Source organism: Lolium perenne, chromosome 6 (genome assembly GCF_019359855.2).
Source record: "Lolium perenne isolate Kyuss_39 chromosome 6, Kyuss_2.0, whole genome shotgun sequence".
NCBI lineage: Eukaryota > Viridiplantae > Streptophyta > Magnoliopsida > Poales > Poaceae > Lolium > Lolium perenne.
Genome location: NC_067249.2, coordinates 255,925,924 through 255,950,062, shown reverse-complemented (window position 1 = coordinate 255,950,062; position 24,139 = coordinate 255,925,924).

The window sequence follows — 24,139 nt, the reverse complement described above, 5'->3', positions numbered from 1 at the left end:
AAACCGTCGCTTTGTTAGTAAGTATCTGAACCACTGCACATCCTTTGGACTTTATTTCCTTCACTTGTTTGTTGATCAATAAGTTTTTATCTTGATAGGTAAAACATCTCAAGAATTTGAACTTGAAGATCCCGACAATGATCCTCTTCTTGGCGCCATTTCGTTCCTGGAGTTTCATGGAACAGAAGCGCGCGAGGGCATTGATCAAGCGAAAGCAGGGCTGTCGCGACTCTTCCCCTATTTCTTCCCGAAGAAAGAGGAACCCGCAACTTTCCTTACTCTTGCCAAGTGCTTTAATCCTCCTGAAGATCTTGGGCTGAAGATGCGACAGGAAAATATGAAGGTCGCTGTTGAAAGCACTGTTGCCTTGGTTGCTGATAGCCAACAAACTATCGACTGGGCGAAAGTAGGCGACACAGAACAGGTAGAGCAGAAAAAATGGCGATCGTTGATCAAGGCGGCAAAGCCCAACACGAAGAAAATCCTGTCCTATCTCGGGATCAAGCCATCTTCGACTCCTAGCTCATCAAAGCTGGAGGTCTAGTTGAATGCCCCTTCTTTTTATTTTTCTTGTTTCTTTAGCTATTGTCGCCATATTAGCTTTGGCGACAATTTCCTTAGTACTTTTTGAAGAACTCCTTTTGTAATATCCATGTAAATTTCTTGAAGATCAATGGAATTCTGTCTTGTGCAATCCTTTGATATTGGAATTTTCTTTTCCAGTTGATATTTGATAACTACTCTGCCGATCCTCATTCTACCGATACTTCTCCTGCTTCCTCCTTCTCGAAGAGAACACTCGTCAATGATAACTTTGTCGACGGTTCTTCCGGGCAACATCTGTCGCAAGATTTGCAAGAATTGCGCCAACAACTCCAATCCATGAAAAAACAAACTCTTGCGATGATGGAACAATCTCGACAAGCATCCGAGAGGGAAAAAATTGCTCTTCAACAGTCACAAGAAGCCATTGCTGCAAGGGATGCTGCTATTGCTGAGGCTACCGAAGCTTCCTCTCGAGAAAATTATATGCTTGGTGATGATCGATGCCGATTTGGACATGACAGGTATGTTTCTTGCTCACAACCATGCTGGATGTTATTTTTGCTATTTTTCCTTCCTTATCAATTTATTCGTTATACCAGGCTCATTTTGGATACTGCTGCCGAAGATCAACGTGTTGAAGCTCGAGCCAATGCTTTGCTCAAACTGGCTGCACAACATGGTTCTATCTTTTGGGTTACTCCCGAGCGTACCCGTCAAATTGTCAGATTCCAAGATCGCGCGGGTCAGGTCCGTGATTTCCTTGATTTCTGTACGAAGACCCTATTTTTAGTTTATGGAACCATGTTCCCTCGCAACAAAGTGCCAGAGACTCATCCTGCATTAATGGAAAAATTTCGAGATGCTCCTCGAATCCATGGCTTTGTGCGAGCTCAACTCTCTGCTGGCGTGAGATTTGCTATGATGATGATAAAGATTTGCCATCCAAAATTGCCCATGGATCAAATTGTTCCTACGTGCCTGGCTAAAATGTCGAAGAAAAAGAGAAACATGAGCAAGATTGATGATCTGGTGACTCCTGTGGCCGAAGATATGATGGATGAACTTCTTCGGATGGACGCTGAGTTCTTTGTGAAGGGTAGCTATGCCGAGCATAGTACCCGTCCTTCCAATGAACGAGTAACCATAGACCATGTGCTAGGTAGCCACTGAGAATTTTTCCTTTTTTTGTAGTTTCACCATTGATACGTCTTTGTCACATGTTCTATATTGTAAAGCTGTCAATTCTGTAAGTATATATTGTTTCTATTTTTGATCGTCGAGCCCCCGAGCCTTTGGCTGGGGCTTATACTATTTTGTTAACCCGAAGATTTTTCTCTTATTGCGAGAAGGTACATATATTTCGCTATCAATGGGTACGAGCCCCCGAGTGTCTTGGTGGTGACTTTCTATCTTTTTGTTGCGAGGTTTTCAGACCAAAGCAATAATCATTTTGATGAGTACACTATATTCATAGTTGTTGGCTTCCGATGTTCTATTTGGCGAGGTATTCTTGTACCAAGGCGAAATATTTCGGTAAGCCTAGTTTTATCTATATTGTATATATTTTGTAACTTTGAAGGCATTGAGCCCCCGGGCGTGTCGAAGGATAAGAAGTATATCTCCACTATCTTTATTATATTGCAGCACCGCGAGCCCGCCTCATTAAAAACCTTTCCGGCCCCACTCGGTGCCCCGAAAAGGAAAAGAGTGCGTCTGGAAACTCGCGGGCGTTTCAGTACATTGTATTTTTACATGAGAGGACTATATTTCGACTCTAAGCGTAGAACCGCCTGAGCTGTGCCACGTTCCAGGGGTTTTTCTCGGGAACCCCTGTCTTCTTGTCTTTTATCCTGTATGCTCCTCCTTCGATTACTTCCGTGATGACGTAAGGGCCAAGCCATGGCGACTCGAGTTTTTCAGTGCGCTCTTGATTGAGTCACAAAACTAAGTCTCCGACTTGAAAAGATCTTGGTCGCAAACGTCGACTATGGTAATTTTTCAGGTCCTGCTGATATTTAGTTACCCTTGACAATACTTCGTCTTGAGCTTCGTCAAGTGCGTCGACGTCATCTTCCAATGCTTTCCTGGAAACTTCTTCGTTATATTCTGCGACTCTGGGGGAGTCGTGCTCTATTTCTATCGGCAGTACTGCCTCTGCTCCATGGACAAGGAAAAACGGGGTCTCCTGTGTTGCTGTATTTGGTGTTGTTCGGATGCTCCATAACACACTTGGTAACTCTTCTGGCCAGGTATGTCGAGCTTTTTCCAATGGTCCTATCAAGCGTTTCTTGATGCCGTTGCAGATGATACCGTTGGCTTTCTCGACTTGACCATTGGTTTGAGGATGTGCAACTGACGCGAAGTGCAATTTGATGCCTACCTCTGCACAGTACGCCTTGAACTCCTTTGACGTAAAATTGCTGCCATTATGCAGACGATGCTGTGAGGTACTCCAAATCGAAAAACGATGCCCTTCACGAACTTTATTGCTGATGCTGCATCTGGAGAATTTATCGGCTTTGCTTCTATCCACTTGGTGAATTTGTCGACAGCAACCAACATGTACTCGTATCCTCCTGGCGAAGCTTTGTGTAATTTTCCCACCATATCGAGACCCCATTGAGCGAAAGGCCAAGATAAAGGTATTGGCATTAATTCTGCTGCCGGAGAGTGAGGTTTTGCGGCAAATCTCTGACATGCGTCGCAAGTTCGTACTATCTCCTTTGCGTCCTCAATTGCTGTCAACCAGTAGAATCCTGCTCGAAAAACTTTGGCTGCAATAGCTCGACTGCTCGCGTGGTGGCCGCATACTCCTTCGTGTACATCTTTCAGAATTATCCTTCCTTCTTCGGGTGTGGCGCACCGTTGTAACATGCCCGAGATACTGCGTTTGTACAACTCCCCTTTGACCACCGTGAAAGCTTTGGATCGCTTAATAACTCGCCTTGCTTCAATTGGATCGTCGGGTATTGTTTTTCTTAGGATGTATGATATGTACGCCTGCATCCACGGGATTTGCACCATCAATACTAGATCTTGTTCCTCTTCTTCTTCTTCCAATGCTTCCGTCGCAGTCCCCGAGGGTTTCTCGCTTTTCTCCTTCTTTGTTAATTTCTTCGGCTTCGTGGATCTTTCTGTTATCTCTTCCCAGAACACACCTGGGGGAATTGCGAGGCACTGTGACCCGATGTTTGCGAGAACATCGGCTTCATCATTGCTCAACCTGCTGATATGGTTTACCTCGCATCCATCAAATAGTTTCTCCAGCTCATTATACATCTCTTTGTACGCCACCATGCTATCATTGACCGCATCGCATTGGTTCATGACTTGCTGAGCTACCAATTGTGAGTCGCCAAATATTTTTAGTCGAGTTGCGCCACAGGCTTTTGCCATCTTCATCCCATGTATAAGGGCTTCATATTCTGCCTCATTATTAGATGCGTTTGGGAACGTCATCCGCAAGACATATTTCAATTTGTCGCCTTTAGGTGATATGAGTATTACCCCTGCTCCAGCTCCTTCTAACCTTTTGGACCCATCGAAGTTCATAGTCCAGGTTCTCGATAAATCCGGAGGTCCTGTGTTTTGCAACTCCATCCACTCTGCGATGAAGTCTGGTAGAATTTGTGACTTTATTGCCTTTCTTTTTTCATACATGATGTCCCGAGGAGAAAGTTCTATTCCCCAAAGGGAGACACGGCCTGTAGCTTCTGGATTATTGAGTATGTTGGATAAAGGCGCCTCATTGACCACTATTATCGGATGCGCCGAAAAATAGTGGCGCAATTTTCTTGCGGTTGTGAATACTCCATATGCTAGCTTTTGGTACTGCGGGTACCTCTGTTTTGAAGGCGATAATACTTCACTGATTAAATATACTGGCCTCTGCACTCCATGGAGTTTTCCTTCTTCTTCTCTTTCGACAACTAGTGCCGTGCTGACCACCTGAGGTGTAGCCGCAATATATAACAAGAGCGGTTCTTTCTCTTTTGGCGCTACTAGAATTGGTGGTGTCGAAATTTTCCGCTTCAGGTCCTCGAAGGCCCTATCTGCATCTTCGTTCCATTGGAACTTCTCTCCTTGTTTGATTAAGGCGTAGAATGGTAGCGCCTTTTCTCCCAGCACTTTGACGAATCTGCTTAAAGCTGCGACTCGCCCAGTTAGCTGCTGTATTTCCTTCAACTTTGTTGCCTTCCTCATTGTTACGATAGCTTGGATTTTTTCAGGATTTGCTTCAATCCCCCTCGCTGAAACTAGGAACCCGAGAAGTTCTCCTGCAGGGACGCCGAAAGAACATTTCGTCGGGTTCAACTTGAGACAAAATTTGTCGAGGTTGTCGAAAGTTTCCTTCAAGTCCTCGATTAATGTTGCCCCCTTTTTTGATGTGATGACGACGTCGTCGATGTACACTTGTACATTTTTCCCAATCTGTGTTGCTAGGCACTTCTGCATCATCTGTTGATATGTTGCTCCCGCGTTTTTCAACCCGAAGGGCATTGTTTTGTAACAAAATACACCGTACGGTGTGATGAACGCTGTTTTAGCTTCGTCGTCTTCTTTTAATCTAATCTGATTGTAACCAGAATATGCGTCCAAGAAGGAAAGACGTTCACATCCTGCCGTGGAGTCGATAATCTGATCGATCCTTGGGAGGGGAAAGTGATCCTTTGGACAATGTTTATTGAGGCACGTAAAGTCGACACACATGCGAAGGACTTTCGTGTTTTTCTTCGGCACCATCACTGGGTTAGCTACCCAAGTGGCCTCAGTAGATATCTCTTTGATGAAACCAGCTTCTCTAAGTCGATCAATTTCTGATAGCATGGCTTTGCGGTTTGGTTCTGAAAAACGCCGCAAAGGTTGCTTGATTGGTCTCGCAATAGGATCCAAGTTTAGGTGATGCTCGGCAAGTTCCCTGGGTACTCCTGGCATGTCAGCTGGACACCATGCGAAGATTTTCCAGTGCTCACGGAGGAACTCGACGAGTGCGCTTTCCTATGCGAGGTCCATGTTTGTTGCGATGGACGTCGTTTTCTTCGGATCTGTCGGGTGAATCTGCACTTCCTTAGCATCTTTTGCTGTATTGAAAGTTGATTCCTTATTGGGCCTCCCTACGTCTGGCAGCACATCATAATCAGTCATGAGCCTTGACGCTGCGTACTCTGCCTGCATCCCGAAAGTTTCTGATAGTCGATGAAAATCTTTGTCGCATTTATCGGCTAGCGCGAAGCTTCCTTTGACTGTGATTGGTCCCTTAGGTCCAGGTAACCTCCAAAGCAGGTACGTGTAATGTGGTACCGCCATAAACCTGGCATATGCTGGTCGCCCCAACAAAGCGTGATACTGCGACGGGAAATCCACAACTTCGAATTCCAACCTTTCTATCCTGTAGTTTTCTCGGGTCCCAAACTGAACATCGAGATTGATCCTCCCCAGTGGGTAACTTGGCTTCTCTGGTGTGATGCCGTGAAAACGTGTGTCGGTTGGTTTCAAATTTGCGAGGGAGATATTCATCTTCCTTAGCGTATCTGCGTACATAAGGTTTAGACTGCTGCCGCCATCTATGAATACTCGAGATACATCAAATCCTGCAATTACTGCTGGTAAGATCAGTGCTGACTGCCCTGGTCGAGGAACTTGCTGTGGATGATCTGCTATTGTGAAGCCAATATCTTGCCCTGACCAGTTAAGGTACTCGACTGTTGGTGGTGGCATCTTCTCTGCCATAAACACCTGTCGCGAGATTACTTTCTGAGCTCTATTGGATGACCTTCCTTTCTGAATCATCGAGACCGCTCCGTTAGAGTTAGGATCGACATAGGGTGGTGGAGCAGGTGCTGCCGCTATTCTGAGCTGATGTCGATTTTCATCTGTAACTGCGGGAGGAGGTGGCAAGTGAATCTCACTCCTAGGTCCTTGAGGATTTCTGTGCGCTGCCTGAGCATTTGCATGTCCTGCCCATCTTAACATTGCCTGGAAATTTCGGCAATCTTTTTGCAAATGTCCCGACTGTCTTTTTCCATTGCTATCGAGAAAGAAATGTATCTGACACGGCCCGTTCATCATCTCTTCGGGAGACACAAAAGGTCTCTGGAACCTTGGCCCGCTATTTTGCATGTTATCTCTATTGTCGCCTTGCTGTGCATTACTTCTCTGGTAGTCATCTCTACTATTTCCTCCATTGTTTCCCCGAAAGCCAGCCGATATTTGGCCAGGTGCATCGTAACTTGAAAATTGACGGTGGAATCGACGTCTATTTTGAAAATTTTGACTGCGATCTTCCTCTGGGGACCTATTGTAACAACCCAAAAATTTCAAAACAAACAAATTGAATTTTCCCTAGTTCCAAATTTTGGAACCAACAAAAACTTTTATTAAAATAAGATTGATACATATAGACCTTGTTTAAATCTTGTGTTTTGCCATGATGAGTGTTATTATGCTTATGTGCTAAACCCTAAAACCCCAAGGTGATCAAGTGAAGATCACCAATCAAATAAAATACAGGAAAAATAATTCAAATAAGAAAAACCTTAAACCCTAATCTTCTCCAAAATTCATTTTGGGATATATTTTGAGAAACACAAAATAAAATAAAAGACCTATGGGGACATATAGCCCTAATAGGTAAATCTTGAACCCTATCTTTATTAATTATGCTAAATGGTGGTGAACCTTTGAGAACCCCACAAAACCCTAAACCTCACCCCTCTTCTCACCACCCTAGTTAAAATGAAATAAAAAGAGAATTAAATAAGAAAAAGGTATATGTGCCTATGGCTATTTTTCTAAAATTTTACCCTAAGCCTTTCTACTTTGCTTAGAGGTTTGGAAAACCTTCTTACACCTTACCTAGTACCTATCAAACCAAATCCAAGTGGTTTCCAAAGAAAATAAAAAGAAACTAAAAATGCCATAGAGGCATATGTAAGAAAAGTGCAAATTTGTGAATTTGAGAAGTTTGACCCTAAGACTTGTTGTGAATGGATGGATCACTTCCATATACCATTTCAACACTCAACAACATCAAATGGGCCAAGAACACTCAAATCAAAAATCAAATTAAACATATGCATAGAAGCATATGTGCCACATAGCCATTTCACCAAACTTTGACCTATGGCTTTAAACCTTGACCAAATGGTGTGAAACCATCTCTCAACCTAATATAACACTAAATTGACCCTAACCCATGCCCAAGTGAAGCAAGGTGAACCCTTTTCAAAAATAATAAAACTTAACACATCACCTCTTATGTGTTATGGCCATTTTGCAAATCTTTGACCAAGACCCTTTTAATTAGTTTCAATGGTTTGAATATGTTTCTAAACTAATAAGAATCACTTTAGAGTCAACAAAAGTCAAAACAAATGGAGAGAAATCAATTGGTGAGAAAATCCCATTTTCACTCAATTACACATAGAGCCAAATTTGCAAATCTTCAACCAAGGCCACCATTGCTTGATCTCTTGCTTATAGAATACTTATATATGATAAACAAACACATTTGCATCAAAGAAACAAGAATCAAATCAAAGGAAAATTTAAAACTCACATACATGTGATAATGGTCATATGTCACTTTTATAAAATCTTCCCTACTTTACACCCCTGCATTTGACTTTTCTTCAACCAAACTTGGTCAACTATGACCATGTCATCCAAGACCATGTCAAGGTCAACAACTTCCATGTTGACCATCCCTGCTGAAGTTGACCAGGTTGACCAGTAGAGAATTGCCAAGTGGAGACTTTGAATTAAAGAGAAGATGAGCCACTTTTTGAATTCTTGCAAACCTTCACCAAAATGAACCCCACCACCACCATTCCATCTCTATGATTATATGAAGGAGATACACCAAGGGAATTTCCAAAATTTTGAAACTTTTCTCTTGCGGGCATTTAACCAAACACCTGGCAGGCAGGAGTAAACTTTGTGCCCATACCTCATTTTCACCTTGGACCAAGTCCAAAGCTGACCATCCCTGCTGCCCTGGAGCTCCCTCACACCTCCCATCACCAGTACAAGCCACTGCTCCCCTCTCTCTTGGTCACCATGACCCAAAACCCACACCATGCCGGCCACTTGACACCTCACATGCCATCCCTTCCTCCTCGCCCATCCATCACCTCTCACCTTGTCAGCTGACCTCCCCTGACCCTCCTGAAGCTGACCATGCACGCGCTGACCCGAGACGACGTCGGCATTGACCAGCAGCTGCTCGTCCAGACCACGCCCAGACGCGCCCAGAAGACGCTCACCCGCGCCAGGACGCGCCCGATGGCAACCCTGGACGCGACGGAACGCCGCTGTGCCCCATCGCCTCACGCCTCCTCTCACTCGCCCGAGCCCCGGTCGCCTCGCCATGACGCCAGCAGCCTCCCAGACAACCTCACTGGCCCGCGGGAACCCTGTGCACGACGCCATGATCGGCGACCACCCGCCACTGCCGCCAGAGTGCGAGGACGATGACGAGCGCCATCGGCCCTCGTTTTCACCACAATCACGCTCTACAGCTCCGCCATGACGTCGCCTGCACGAGAGCATCATCTCCAGTACCCCTGCGACCCCCTACCGTCGTCACCATGATCGACCAACCCATGCCGCGCTGCCCCTCCTCGCCCCTATAAAAGCCGACGCTTCCCGGACGATTTCTGCACACCAACGAGTTCTCCTCTCCCTCCTGAACCTCCTCGACCTCTTCCCCTCCCCGATTACACCCCACCTCGCCGGAATTTGGCCGGAGCCCGCCGCTGCAGCAGCTCAACGAAGCCGACGGTTCCGAGCACCCCTGGAGCCGCCGCAACCCTCCTTCGACTCGCCTTCGTCGACCAGTTCGTTTGCCCGCCTCGCCGACCTCGCTGGACGTCGGTAAGCCACCCCTCGCCACCCTCCTGGCCGCCGGTAGGGTTAGCCCTCGCCGGAGCTCGTCGACGAAGGGGACAAACCCTGGCCGTCCGATCTCTTTAAATCCCACGGCCTCCATTCGCGTACCGCTTCGGCGTTTTAAAAACGCCCTGACAGTGGACCCCACTGTCAGGCGGCCCGCGAGCATCGCCAGCTTAGCTGGGCCGGCCCAATTTAGTTTCCCGCCCTCGTTTGAATTCAAAATGGTTTAATTCTTTTTCATTTATTTTACAATCTGGTGTTAACTTTGAAATTTAATAGATCCAAATCTACTGAGCCAATTTCAACAAATTTTATATATTTGGAAGGCTCATCAAAAACTCTATCCAATGCCACTGGATTCAAATCAAAATATGTTATAGAATTTGAATAGTAAAAATAACAAATCAGTAACTTTTCAAACTTCAAACAATTATTAAAAATCAACCATAAACTATTTTGAGGTGGTTCCACCTCTCAAAAATCACATTTGATGTTGTCTAATTTATTATGTAATAAAATACTATAGTTGTTTCATATGATCATGGGCTAGATTCAAATAATGGCTATCTGGCCATTTCTAGCTCATTTAAACTACTTCCAAAATAGTATTTAAATTGTATGAGAGTTTCCTTCTCATTTAAATCTTGTCTCAACTAATTCAACATGAGGTAGATACCATGGTTAGCTAAATCTCATAGTGAATTATTTGATGATATTAAATCTTTACTATGTTAGTATTAAATTGTATGAGGTATGGAACCTCATTTAAATCTTTTTCTTGAATGATAAGTGTGAAGAGGTTGACTTTGGTCAACCTAGGTCACATATTCTGCATAAGAAAAATTAAATCTTAATAAGGCAATGAGAAGAAGTTATTTCTCTAAGTAACTAAAAGTAACACCTTAATTTGTATGAGAGGAAATTATTTTCCTAAATAAGAAAACAACACATTTACCCACTTAATAGTAATGAGTGATACTAGTTTACTTGTGTAAATTATATGAGGTGTTTCACTTCATTTAAATCTTATCCCAAGTACTTTCATATGAAGTTTGAACCCCTGGTCAAATACTCTCACATGAAATACTTGGAGATTTTAAATCATAATAGGCCTTATTAAATGGTATGAGGTATCTCTACCTCATTTAAATCATTTTCTCAAATGATGATGATGAATGGTTGACTTAGGTCAACATAAATTCATGTGTGATGGTTTGAGAAATTAAATCTTAAAGAAGATTCAATGAGAGGAAATTATTCCTCAAGAACTATATGGAAACTATCTTGACATATAAAATAAGAGGAAATTATTTTTCCTCAAAGCAATACCACCAAGGGCACCAAATTGTATTAATAGTGTGAATAGAATAGTTTGTGTGAATATATGTGATGTTTGGAATAGCCAATGAATTGTTTGGTGATTGTATCCTCGTATTCGTATTTTAGACGCTAGTACCGGGGACTATCAAGAAGAGGAGGTACTCTACCAAGAAGAAGGAGAAGAAGACCACTTTGATCAGTACACCACTCAAGGCAAGCTAACAACCTTGCAAGCTATTACCAATACAAGCTAGACTATTGCAAGCTAGTATTCTTGCATGCTATTACCAATGCAAGCTATGTTTTTGAAAGCTATTACCAATGCAAGCTAACACCCTTGCAAGCTAATAGTCTTGCAAAGTGCAAAGCTCTACTAGAGCAAGGCACACCCACCATTACTTTTTACTTTATGCTTATGATCCTATTTCCCAGTTTTATTCTTACAAGCTTTGGTTTTTGATTATTTATAACTTGCTTTTATAGTTAACTTTGGTCTAGAAATAGAGTACTACAAGAGTATCAAAATTAGCCTAGCAAGCTCCAAGATATTTAGCATCCCTCAGGACTAGTTGCTAGTGCTCAATATCAGAATTGACTACTCTAGATGGGAACTTGTGAAATGAAAAGACTTTGAAAACCTTGGAATGATGAGTCATTCTATTGAAAGATTTTGAAGGTGAATATGACTGGTGAATGACTTGGTGAATTTTACAAAAAGCGATGGTTGGGTTTGGATGCGATACCATTCCAATTTTGCAAGTACCCCCACAATACCTGATATGGGTAGGGCTTAACTAGAAGTTTATGTATCTTAGTATGGGTTCCCTCTAAACAAGCGTCATCGGGGTTATCTTTGGAGGCTGCCTCTACAAAAGTGAAGTGATGTGATATGACGTGAAATGAGGTGAATGTCCGGCCCAAGCCTGTGCGGTTCCAGTGACAGTTTGTCTTCACCGGGAGGCCAAGCTCATGGGGAGAGATGCCTATACTAAGATATGTAAGTGAAAGGTTATGGTTGGTAGTCCGCACACGGAGTGTGGTAAATCAGGGCCGATTAACCACGACGGATTATTGCAAATGTTGTGGCACAAGTGTACGACCTCTGCAGTGTAGATCTATTCGAATAGCCGCGTCCACGGTTATGGACGGTTGGAAAGGCCATCTTTGTTCGTCATCAGACCATTTTTCTTTCAAAATGTGACATGTGAAGGGTGATTTTGAACTTGAAAAGTTGAATGGTGCCTTGTGATTTGAATTGAAAGGTGACTTTGACTTTGAATCACAACTGAGTTGTGGGAATGACACTAATGTTCCCACTTGAGTTAGTTGAGCAAATGAAGGTTTTTGATTATTAAAATGTTTATGAAATAAAACTGGCTTTCTGCAAATGAAACTAGAGCTTAGCATCCCCTTCTATAGTTGATAGTGTTTACCTTAGTATTAGTTTGCGAGTACTTTAAAGTACTCATGGCTTTGTCCCTGGCTATTCAAATGGCCAGACTATGAAGAGGAGTACCAGAACCCGGAAGAAGGACAGCAGGACGTCTACGACAACTAGGATCACTCCTGACGTCAACAGTTGCCTGTGGAACAGATGGACCGTGACCACTACTACTACGCTACTTCGCTTCCGCTATGTGTTTTGTATTTGATCAATAGATCATCAGCTATTGTAATGAGACTAGATCATGTGATCCTTTGTTGTAAGACAATTACGATGTTGTAATGAATGATGTTCTGTGATATCAATCTATTATGTCTCGCAAAAACAATATTCCTGGGATTGCGATGAATGGCATAATAGGCATCTGGACTTAAAAATCCGGGTGTTGACAAGTTGGTATCAGAGCCATTGTTGACCTTAGGAGACCCTAGTTAGAATGGACGTCTGAAAAACTTAGTTTCAAAAACCAAAGAGGTGAATATTTGTGAAAAACTTATTTCCACTCTTACCCTTGAAATCTTTTTTCAAAATGAGAAATTCATGCTCTACTTTTTCTTTGTAGCACTACCTAAAATGTTGCACACTTGACTACTTCTTTAACTTACTTATCCTACGTGCTCACAGATGAAGTACCGATGGGAATCCTATAAGCTTGGATCCGGAGACGACAAAAGTTTCGAAAAGGAGTTGAAGCAACTGGTGGACTATCTAGGCCACCCGTATCCCGAGTTCTTCGGAATACCCCTCAAAGCTCAGTCAGGAGAACCACCTCAGTGGGACGTTTCTACTGATCTACGAAGGAAGCTTGATGCCCCAGTATGGGAAACCATATGGTTTTCTGTAACGGGAAACACTTGGAAGGAAGGACTAGACAAAGCTATGCAAGAAGCAATTTCCCGTCTGTGTGGACAAAATGAGGACAAGATCAAGAACACTCGCTTCATTTACTACCCAAGACATGACTCCATGGGAAGATCAATAACCATGCCCCCACCACAACCAAAGATGAACCCCTATGAAGCACCTCAGGACTTCAGGCAGTACAAAACCCGCAGGGATTTGGACAACGCCCTCGCCTCTCGCCAAGCACCTCACCCGTGAAGACGAAGAAACCCCCCCCTGAAGAGTAGTATCACCCAAGCACTTAAGTAGGTGTGAGTTGTATCAGGATCCCCCTCGTATCGTAGAGCGATGAATGGTTCTTCAAACCAACGGTGTGTTAGATTTGTAATGTATGATGCTTGGTATGAATGAAAAAGTGTTGTTGGTTTTTACCCCCGCAACACTACTCAAGTTTTCAATTTTATGAACTTTTAAACTTAACAAAACAAACCATAGAAAATTCCCTCTTATCTTATCATCTACATCCATGTTCAGATGGCCCCTCCCAATCACACCAACGACGCGATGATGCAACTGCTGCAGACAATGATGGCAGACCGAGAAGTCGAAAGAGCTGAACGCCAAGCCAACCTTGCGGCACTGCAACAGATAGCTCAGAACAATCAAGGCCATCATGATCACCCAGGATCAAAGCTAAAGAACTTCCAGAACACCAACCCTCCGGTATTCAACAAGACTGAAGAGCCCCTCGATGCGATGGCGGCTCCAGGACCATGGAGAACAACCTCGAAGTTGCGCAAGTTGAAGCCGCAGAGAAAGTGCTGTTTGCCACCCATTATGCAGCGGGACCAGCCGAGCTTGGTGGACCAAGACACCGTGCCATGAATGCAGGACAGATGATGACCTGGGAAGACTTCAAGATTAAGTTTAGCAAATACCATGTGCCCCAAGGACTGATCAAAAAGATGAGAGACGAGTTCCGTGAACTCAAGCAAGGAAGAATGTCCGTGGTGGAATACCGCGACAGGTTTCTTACTCTGTCAAGGTACGCCCCGGATGAGACCGACACCAATGAGAAGCGAAAGGAAAGATTTCTGAACGGACTGCACGACGAGATGCAAACTGTGTTAGTGAACATTCCGTTCGCTGACTTAGAAGCCCTGGTAGACTCAGCCATACAGATGGAAGGAAAGCTGCATCAGGCCAACGAAAACCGCAAGCGCAGAATGATGAACCAGAGTGGACCCTACCATAACCAGAAGCACCGCAATAACTCCTCTGGAGGATTCACCCCAAGATACAACAAGCCCCCTGCCCAGAATTATCGCCCCAACTACACCAACAACAACGGAGGACCCCCGAAGCACGGAGGGAACAACAACAACAACAACAACCGCCCCAACAACAGCAACAACAATGGAAACAACAACAACCCCAATACCGCCCCGAGGACTGGAAGCAATGCTACCCCCGTCAACCCCAAAGACAAGTCCACCGTCAACTGCTACGAATGTGGAGTTGTGGGTCACTACTCCAATGAGTGCCCTAAAAAGCTTGCCAGGATTGCCGCCAATACCGCAGCACCTGCTCAACAACAGCGCCGCTTTGCTGGAAGAAGGAACCAGAACAACAACAACGGACGTTTCTACCACATGACTGCCACTGAAGCTCAGGAAGCACCCCAGACAATGCCAAGTATGTCCTCCTGTTATTAAAATGCTCAATCTCTCTTAGGAACCTAACTTTTCTTAAAATCTCGGGACGAGATTTGTTTAAGGGGGAAGGGTTTGTAACAACCCAAAAATTTCAAAACAAACAAATTGAATTTTCCCTAGTTCCAAATTTTGGAACCAACAAAAACTTTTATTAAAATAAGATTGATACATATAGACCTTGTTTAAATCTTGTGTTTTGCCATGATGAGTGTTATTATGCTTATGTGCTAAACCCTAAAACCCCAAGGTGATCAAGTGAAGATCACCAATCAAATAAAATACAGGAAAAATAATTCAAATAAGAAAAACCTTAAACCCTAATCTTCTCCAAAATTCATTTTGGGATATATTTTGAGAAACACAAAATAAAATAAAAGACCTATGGGGACATATAGCCCTAATAGGTAAATCTTGAACCCTATCTTTATTAATTATGCTAAATGGTGGTGAACCTTTGAGAACCCCACAAAACCCTAAACCTCACCCCTCTTCTCACCACCCTAGTTAAAATGAAATAAAAAGAGAATTAAATAAGAAAAAGGTATATGTGCCTATGGCTATTTTTCTAAAATTTTACCCTAAGCCTTTCTACTTTGCTTAGAGGTTTGGAAAACCTTCTTACACCTTACCTAGTACCTATCAAACCAAATCCAAGTGGTTTCCAAAGAAAATAAAAAGAAACTAAAAATGCCATAGAGGCATATGTAAGAAAAGTGCAAATTTGTGAATTTGAGAAGTTTGACCCTAAGACTTGTTGTGAATGGATGGATCACTTCCATATACCATTTCAACACTCAACAACATCAAATGGGCCAAGAACACTCAAATCAAAAATCAAATTAAACATATGCATAGAAGCATATGTGCCACATAGCCATTTCACCAAACTTTGACCTATGGCTTTAAACCTTGACCAAATGGTGTGAAACCATCTCTCAACCTAATATAACACTAAATTGACCCTAACCCATGCCCAAGTGAAGCAAGGTGAACCCTTTTCAAAAATAATAAAACTTAACACATCACCTCTTATGTGTTATGGCCATTTTTGCAAATCTTTGACCAAGACCCTTTTAATTAGTTTCAATGGTTTGAATATGTTTCTAAACTAATAAGAATCACTTTAGAGTCAACAAAAGTCAAAACAAATGGAGAGAAATCAATTGGTGAGAAAATCCCATTTTCACTCAATTACACATAGAGCCAAATTTGCAAATCTTCAACCAAGGCCACCATTGCTTGATCTCTTGCTTATAGAATACTTATATATGATAAACAAACACATTTGCATCAAAGAAACAAGAATCAAATCAAAGGAAAATTTAAAACTCACATACATGTGATAATGGTCATATGTCACTTTTATAAAATCTTCCCTACTTTACACCCCTGCATTTGACTTTTCTTCAACCAAACTTGGTCAACTATGACCATGTCATCCAAGACCATGTCAAGGTCAACAACTTCCATGTTGACCATCCCTGCTGAAGTTGACCAGGTTGACCAGTAGAGAATTGCCAAGTGGAGACTTTGAATTAAAGAGAAGATGAGCCACTTTTTGAATTCTTGCAAACCTTCACCAAAATGAACCCCACCACCACCATTCCATCTCTATGATTATATGAAGGAGATACACCAAGGGAATTTCCAAAATTTTGAAACTTTTCTCTTGCGGGCATTTAACCAAACACCTGGCAGGCAGGAGTAAACTTTGTGCCCATACCTCATTTTCACCTTGGACCAAGTCCAAAGCTGACCATCCCTGCTGCCCTGGAGCTCCCTCACACCTCCCATCACCAGTACAAGCCACTGCTCCCCTCTCTCTTGGTCACCATGACCCAAAACCCACACCATGCCGGCCACTTGACACCTCACATGCCATCCCTTCCTCCTCGCCCATCCATCACCTCTCACCTTGTCAGCTGACCTCCCCTGACCCTCCTGAAGCTGACCATGCACGCGCTGACCCGAGACGACGTCGGCATTGACCAGCAGCTGCTCGTCCAGACCACGCCCAGACGCGCCCAGAAGACGCTCACCCGCGCCAGGACGCGCCCGATGGCAACCCTGGACGCGACGGAACGCCGCTGTGCCCCATCGCCTCACGCCTCCTCTCACTCTGCCCAGGCCCCAGTCGCCTCGCCATGACGCCAGCAGCCTCCCAGACAACCTCACTGGCCCGCGGGAACCCTGTGCACGACGCCATGATCGGCGACCACCCGCCACTGCCGCCAGAGTGCGAGGACGATGACGAGCGCCATCGGCCCTCGTTTTCACCACAATCACGCTCTCTGACTCCGCCATGACGTCGCCTGCACGAGAGCATCATCTCCAGTACCCCTGCGACCCCCTACCGTCGTCACCATGATCGACCAACCCATGCCGCGCTGCCCCTCCTCGCCCCTATAAAAGCCGACGCTTCCCGGACGATTTCTGCACACCAACGAGTTCTCCTCTCCCTCCTGAACCTCCTCGACCTCTTCCCCTCCCCGATTACACCCCACCTCGCCGGAATTTGGCCGGAGCCCGCCGCTGCAGCAGCTCAACGAAGCCGACGGTTCCGAGCACCCCTGGAGCCGCCGCAACCCTCCTTCGACTCGCCTTCGTCGACCAGTTCGTTTGCCCGCCTCGCCGACCTCGCTGGACGTCGGTAAGCCACCCCTCGCCACCCTCCTGGCCGCCGGTAGGGTTAGCCCTCGCCGGAGCTCGTCGACGAAGGGGACAAACCCTGGCCGTCCGATCTCTTTAAATCCCACGGCCTCCATTCGCGTACCGCTTCGGCGTTTTAAAAACGCCCTGACAGTGGACCCCACTGTCAGGTGGCCCGCGAGCATCGCCAGCTTAGCTGGGCCGGCCCAATTTAGTTTCCCGCCCTCGTTTGAATTCAAAATGGTTTAATTCTTTTTCATTTATTTTACAATCTGGTGTTAACTTTGAAATTTAATAGATCCAAATCTACTGAGCCAATTTCAACAAATTTTATATATTTGGAAGGCTCATCAAAAACTCTATCCAATGCCACTGGATTCAAATCAAAATATGTTATAGAATTTGAATAGTAAAAATAACAAATCAGTAACTTTTCAAACTTCAAACAATTATTAAAAATCAACCATAAACTATTTTGAGGTGGTTCCACCTCTCAAAAATCACATTTGATGTTGTCTAATTTATTATGTAATAAAATACTATAGTTGTTTCATATGATCATGGGCTAGATTCAAATAATGGCTATCTGGCCATTTCTAGCTCATTTAAACTACTTCCAAAATAGTATTTAAATTGTATGAGAGTTTCCTTCTCATTTAAATCTTGTCTCAACTAATTCAACATGAGGTAGATACCATGGTTAGCTAAATCTCATAGTGAATTATTTGATGATATTAAATCTTTACTATGTTAGTATTAAATTGTATGAGGTATGGAACCTCATTTAAATCTTTTTCTTGAATGATAAGTGTGAAGAGGTTGACTTTGGTCAACCTAGGTCACATATTCTGCATAAGAAAAATTAAATCTTAATAAGGCAATGAGAAGAAGTTATTTCTCTAAGTAACTAAAAGTAACACCTTAATTTGTATGAGAGGAAATTATTTTCCTAAATAAGAAAACAACACATTTACCCACTTAATAGTAATGAGTGATACTAGTTTACTTGTGTAAATTATATGAGGTGTTTCACTTCATTTAAATCTTATCCCAAGTACTTTCATATGAAGTTTGAACCCCTGGTCAAATACTCTCACATGAAATACTTGGAGATTTTAAATCATAATAGGCCTTATTAAATGGTATGAGGTATCTCTACCTCATTTAAATCATTTTCTCAAATGATGATGATGAATGGTTGACTTAGGTCAACATAAATTCATGTGTGATGGTTTGAGAAATTAAATCTTAAAGAAGATTCAATGAGAGGAAATTATTCCTCAAGAACTATATGGAAACTATCTTGACATATAAAATAAGAGGAAATTATTTTTCCTCAAAGCAATACCACCAAGGGCACCAAATTGTATTAATAGTGTGAATAGAATAGTTTGTGTGAATATATGTGATGTTTGGAATAGCCAATGAATTGTTTGGTGATTGTATCCTCGTATTCGTATTTTAGACGCTAGTACCGGGGACTATCAAGAAGAGGAGGTACTCTACCAAGAAGAAGGAGAAGAAGACCACTTTGATCAGTACACCACTCAAGGCAAGCTAACAACCTTGCAAGCTATTACCAATACAAGCTAGACTATTGCAAGCTAGTATTCTTGCATGCTATTACCAATGCAAGCTATGTTTTTGAAAGCTATTACCAATGCAAGCTAACACCCTTGCAAGCTAATAGTCTTGCAAAGTGCAAAGCTCTACTAGAGCAAGGCACACCCACCATTACTTTTTACTTTATGCTTATGATCCTATTTCCCAGTTTTATTCTTACAAGCTTTGGTTTTTGATTATTTATAACTTGCTTTTATAGTTAACTTTGGTCTAGAAATAGAGTACTACAAGAGTATCAAAATTAGCCTAGCAAGCTCCAAGATATTTAGCATCCCTCAGGACTAGTTGCTAGTGCTCAATATCAGAATTGACTACTCTAGATGGGAACTTGTGAAATGAAAAGACTTTGAAAACCTTGGAATGATGAGTCATTCTATTGAAAGATTTTGAAGGTGAATATGACTGGTGAATGACTTGGTGAATTTTACAAAAAACTGATGGTTGGGTTTGGATGCGATACCATTCCAATTTTGCAAGTACCCCCACAATACCTGATATGGGTAGGGCTTAACTAGAAGTTTATGTATCTTAGTATGGGTTCCCTCTAAACAAGCGTCATCGGGGTTATGCTGGAGGCTGCCTCTACAAAAGTGAAGTGATGTGATATGACGTGAAATGAGGTGAATGTCCGGCCCAAGCCTGTGCGATTCAGCCGACGGTTTGTCTTCACCGGGAGGCCAAGCTCATGGGGAGAGATGCCTATACTAAGATATGTAAGTGAAAGGTTATGGTTGGTAGTCCGCACACGGAGTGTGGTAAATCAGGCCGATTAACCCTGACGGATTATTGCAAATGTTGTGGCACAAGTGTACGACCTCTGCAGAGTGTAGATCTATTCGACTACCCGCGCCCACGGTTATGGACGGTTGGAAAGGCCATACTGTTCCGTCATCAGACCATTTTTCTTTCAAAATGTGACATGTGAAGGGTGATTTTGAACTTGAAAAGTTGAATGGTGCCTTGTGATTTGAATTGAAAGGTGACTTTGACTTTGAATCACAACTGAGTTGTGGGAATGACACTAATGTTCCCACTTGAGTTAGTTGAGCAAATGAAGGTTTTTGATTATTAAAATGTTTATGAAATAAAGCGGCTTTACTGCAAATGAAACTAGAGCTTAGCATCCCCTTCTATAGTTGATAGTGTTTACCTTAGTATTAGTTTGCGAGTACTTTAAAGTACTCATGGCTTTGTCCCTGGCTATTCAAATGGCCAGACTATGAAGAGGAGTACCAGAACCCGGAAGAAGGACAGCAGGACGTCTACGACAACTAGGATCACTCCTGACGTCAACAGTTGCCTGTGGAACAGATGGACCGTGACCACTACTACTACGCTACTTCGCTTCCGCTATGTGTTTTGTATTTGATCAATAGATCATCAGCTATTGTAATGAGACTGGATCATGTGATCCTTTGTTGTAAGACAATTACGATGTTGTAATGAATGATGTTCTGTGATATCAATCTATTATGTCTCGCAAAAACAATATTCCTGGGATTGCGATGAATGGCATAATAGGCATCTGGACTTAAAAATCCGGGTGTTGACACCTATGTCGTTTGTTATGTACCGCATCTTCACCATCTGCCCATCTGTTTGCTATCTCCATTAAAGCTGATACTGTTCTTGGGTTTGTCCTCCCCAAGTCCTCCACGAAATCTCCTCGTCGAACTCCTGCAACAAATGCGTCTATCGCTCTTTCGTCAGATATATTTTCTGCCGAGTTTTTGATGATGTTCCACCTTTGGATGTACTTCCTCATTGATTCATCATGCTTTTGTCGACATGACCTCAACTCCTCTAGTGTCGCAGGTTTCTTGCAGGTTGACCGGAAATTCTTGATAAACACGTCCTCGAAACTTTCCCAGCTGTCAATGGAACCTGGGGGAAGCTTTTTTATCCATGATCTGGCGGCTCCGCTCAGATGTATCTGGATGCTCTGCATGGCTGTTGCTCTGGTCCCGCCTATCAATTTTACTATCTCGAGGTAATCCACAAGCCAATCCTCGAGGTCTTGCAAGCCATCGAATTTCTTGAAACTATCGGGTAGCTTGAATCCTGATGGAACTCGAGTTTTTCGGACCCGTCGTGTGAAACATGGAAGTCCACACATGTCCTCTTCAGCAAGTTCTGGTGAATGCCGACGTTCCCTTCTTTCTTGTCGCGCTCTATCAACTCTGGCCTGAGTTGCTGTGTCCCTGGCTCCACTTGCTCTTGGTGGATCTTGTACTGCTGTGGTAGGTCTCGGACTATTTTGCCTTGCAGTTCCTTCGGGAGGTGTAGCTGTGAACGCTGCTCCCATGGCTCCACATCCTGCCATGGCCATGTTGTACAACGCTTCTCTTGGATCTCCGGGAGGTGGCCTGGACGCTAAGATGAAAGCTTGTGTCGCCATGTACCCTACTTCCGGTGTTTTTGGGATAATATTCCCCCTCGTGTCGATTGACATAAAAGACATGTCGAGGTTTTGGATTAGAGTCTCTCTTTCAGCTTCCGGTATATTTTGCAGCCGAGATCTTGCTCTCCTCCGAGCTTCTCTGTGACTATCTCCCGAAGTTTCTGAGTGTCGACTTAATTCCGCTCGTCGCCTACTTGATGCGGAAGCTGCCTCCCTTCTTCTGTTCAAAGCAGCTGTCTGTTTTTCCAACTCTCTTCCAGCTCGGGCAAGTCTATATTGATAAGCTTGCAGTTCTTCGACTGTAGCAGTTGTCTCCATTGGTTCAGAGCCATCCAAAGCTTTCGCAGCTCTATCCCAGGCTGCTTGTGGAAGTTGAACTCTAGCACGCGGTGTGGGCCCGACATATTTAGTGCCCAAACCTCTCCTTAGATCTGAGGGATCGACATAGGGGTTTCCCAAATCGTCGAAAGCCTCTGATGTTTCCTCTTGATCGCGACTTGCTTCTCCAATGGCATAAACTTGGTGATATTTTGGAATTTTCACTTTGCTTGGTTTGGTGACACCATCATAGAGATTGGTGAAGACCTTCCCAATAGAGATGGATTTGTCGATGAAGTCGAAGCTGTCGGTGTCGCTCGAATCATCGCTTATATAGGAGTCCGCCGATGACTCGAAGGACATGTCGCTGAAAATTTTGGCGAGTTTTTCACTTGCCCTGCTGCCGATGAAGCGTGGCGACGAAATCTCCTTGTCGTTTGACTCGATGGATGATACTGAGTTTGAGAAATCAGTACCAACCGCCGATAATCCCGACGAGATCGGAACTTCGAGACGATACACTCCATCTTTCTCGACGCGGAAGTGGAACTTTCCAAACGTCATCTCCATGGGCTCCTCCAGATACGCATATGCATCCAAACGGGAGGGCGGGTGAGGAATAAAATCAACGAGACCAGTTTCGATCTGTTTACCTCTTTCCATGATGTTGCTTGCTACTGATGAAGTCGACGATCTTGAACGTGCCATCGAGATCAGCTCCTTGTCGCCTCTAGATCCCACAGACGGCGCCAATTGGCAAGGTATTAACTTGTCAATGCCTACGGATTGTAGACTAGGGTTTAGTTGGATGTAGAGAGCAAGTAGATCTCGAAGGTTTCAGCCGAAAAGTACTCGACGAATATGAAAACTAGGGTTTGAGAAACAATGATTCGATGCCTTCTGTGTCCCTCGACTCCCCCTTATATAGGAGGCGGAGCCGAGGGATTCGTATTGTACAAATTACAGAGTCCGGGAAGGTTTCTAACTCCTCCCGCAAGATTACAAATAATGCTTCCTATTACAACTCTAGCTTTCCTTAATAATATCTTGAGCTCCCGAATCTTCTTATTCTTCGGGTAGTGGGCCTTCAGTAAACCCCGGGTACCATCATCGGCAGGCCCATTGGGGATGCCTATGTCACTTGAGTCTTCTTAAAATATGCAGGGGTGAACCACCGGGGCATCCCCAAGCTTAGAGCTTTCACTCCTCTTGATCATAATATATCATACTCCTCTCTTGACCCTTGAAAACTTCCTTCACACCAAACTTCAAGCAAACTCATTAGAGGGTTAGTGCACAATCAAAAATTCACATGTTCAGAGGTGACACAATCATTCTTATCACTTCTGGATATTGCACAAAGCTACTGGACATTAATGGATCAAAGAAATTCATCCAACATAGCAAAAGAGGCAATGCGAAATAAAAGGCAGAATCTGTCAAAAACAGAACAGTCCGTAAAGATGAACCTGGAAGGGGCACTTAACTTGCTCAAACGGAAAAACTCAAAACTAATGAAAGTTGCGTACATATCTGAGGATCGCGCACGTAAATTTGCAGATTTTTTTGATTTTTTTACAGAGACTTCTGCGCGAATTCGTGACAGACAGCAATGCTGTTTCTGTGCAGCAATCCAAATCTAGCATCAACTTTACCATAGAGACTTTTACTTGGCACAAAAACATGATAAGGAGAGGTTGCTACAGTAGTAAACAACTTCCAAGACTCAAATATAAAACAAATTACTGTAGTAAAAACATGGGTTGTCTCCCATAAGCGCTTTTCTTTAACGCCTTTCAGCTAGGCGCAGAAAGTGTACATCAAGTATTATCAAGAGATGAAGCATCAACATAGGTGTTGGGAGTTTTCTCAACTATGCATTTTATCTTATCTATGTGAGTTTCAGAGGCTCCCTTTTCATTATTCTTAGGCTTGCTATCCTCGTCAAACAAATTTTCAGGAACAAGCCAACCATAGTTATTTTCTAGAGCGTCATTCATTCCCAGGAGCTTACAAGGTATTGTTGTCTTAATCTCCCCACCATCATTAATATTATTAGTGTACCTTACTCTCTCCATATCCATTTTTTCAAGGATACTAACAAAATTGGTATAAGAGCCAAGCATATTGTATTTGATAAAGACCTTTCTAGCCTCTCTTGCTACACCACCAAATTCTTTAAGAAGGGTTTCTAAAACAAAATCTTTCTTCTCCCCTTCCTCCATATCACCGAGTGTGAGAAACATGTGTTGGATTATAGGATTGAGATTAACAAATTTAGTTTCCAACATGCGAACTAAAGAAGCAACAACAATTTCATAAGTAGGAGCAAGTTCTACCAAGTGTCTATCTTCAAAATCTTCAGCTGTACTAACATGAGTGAAAAAA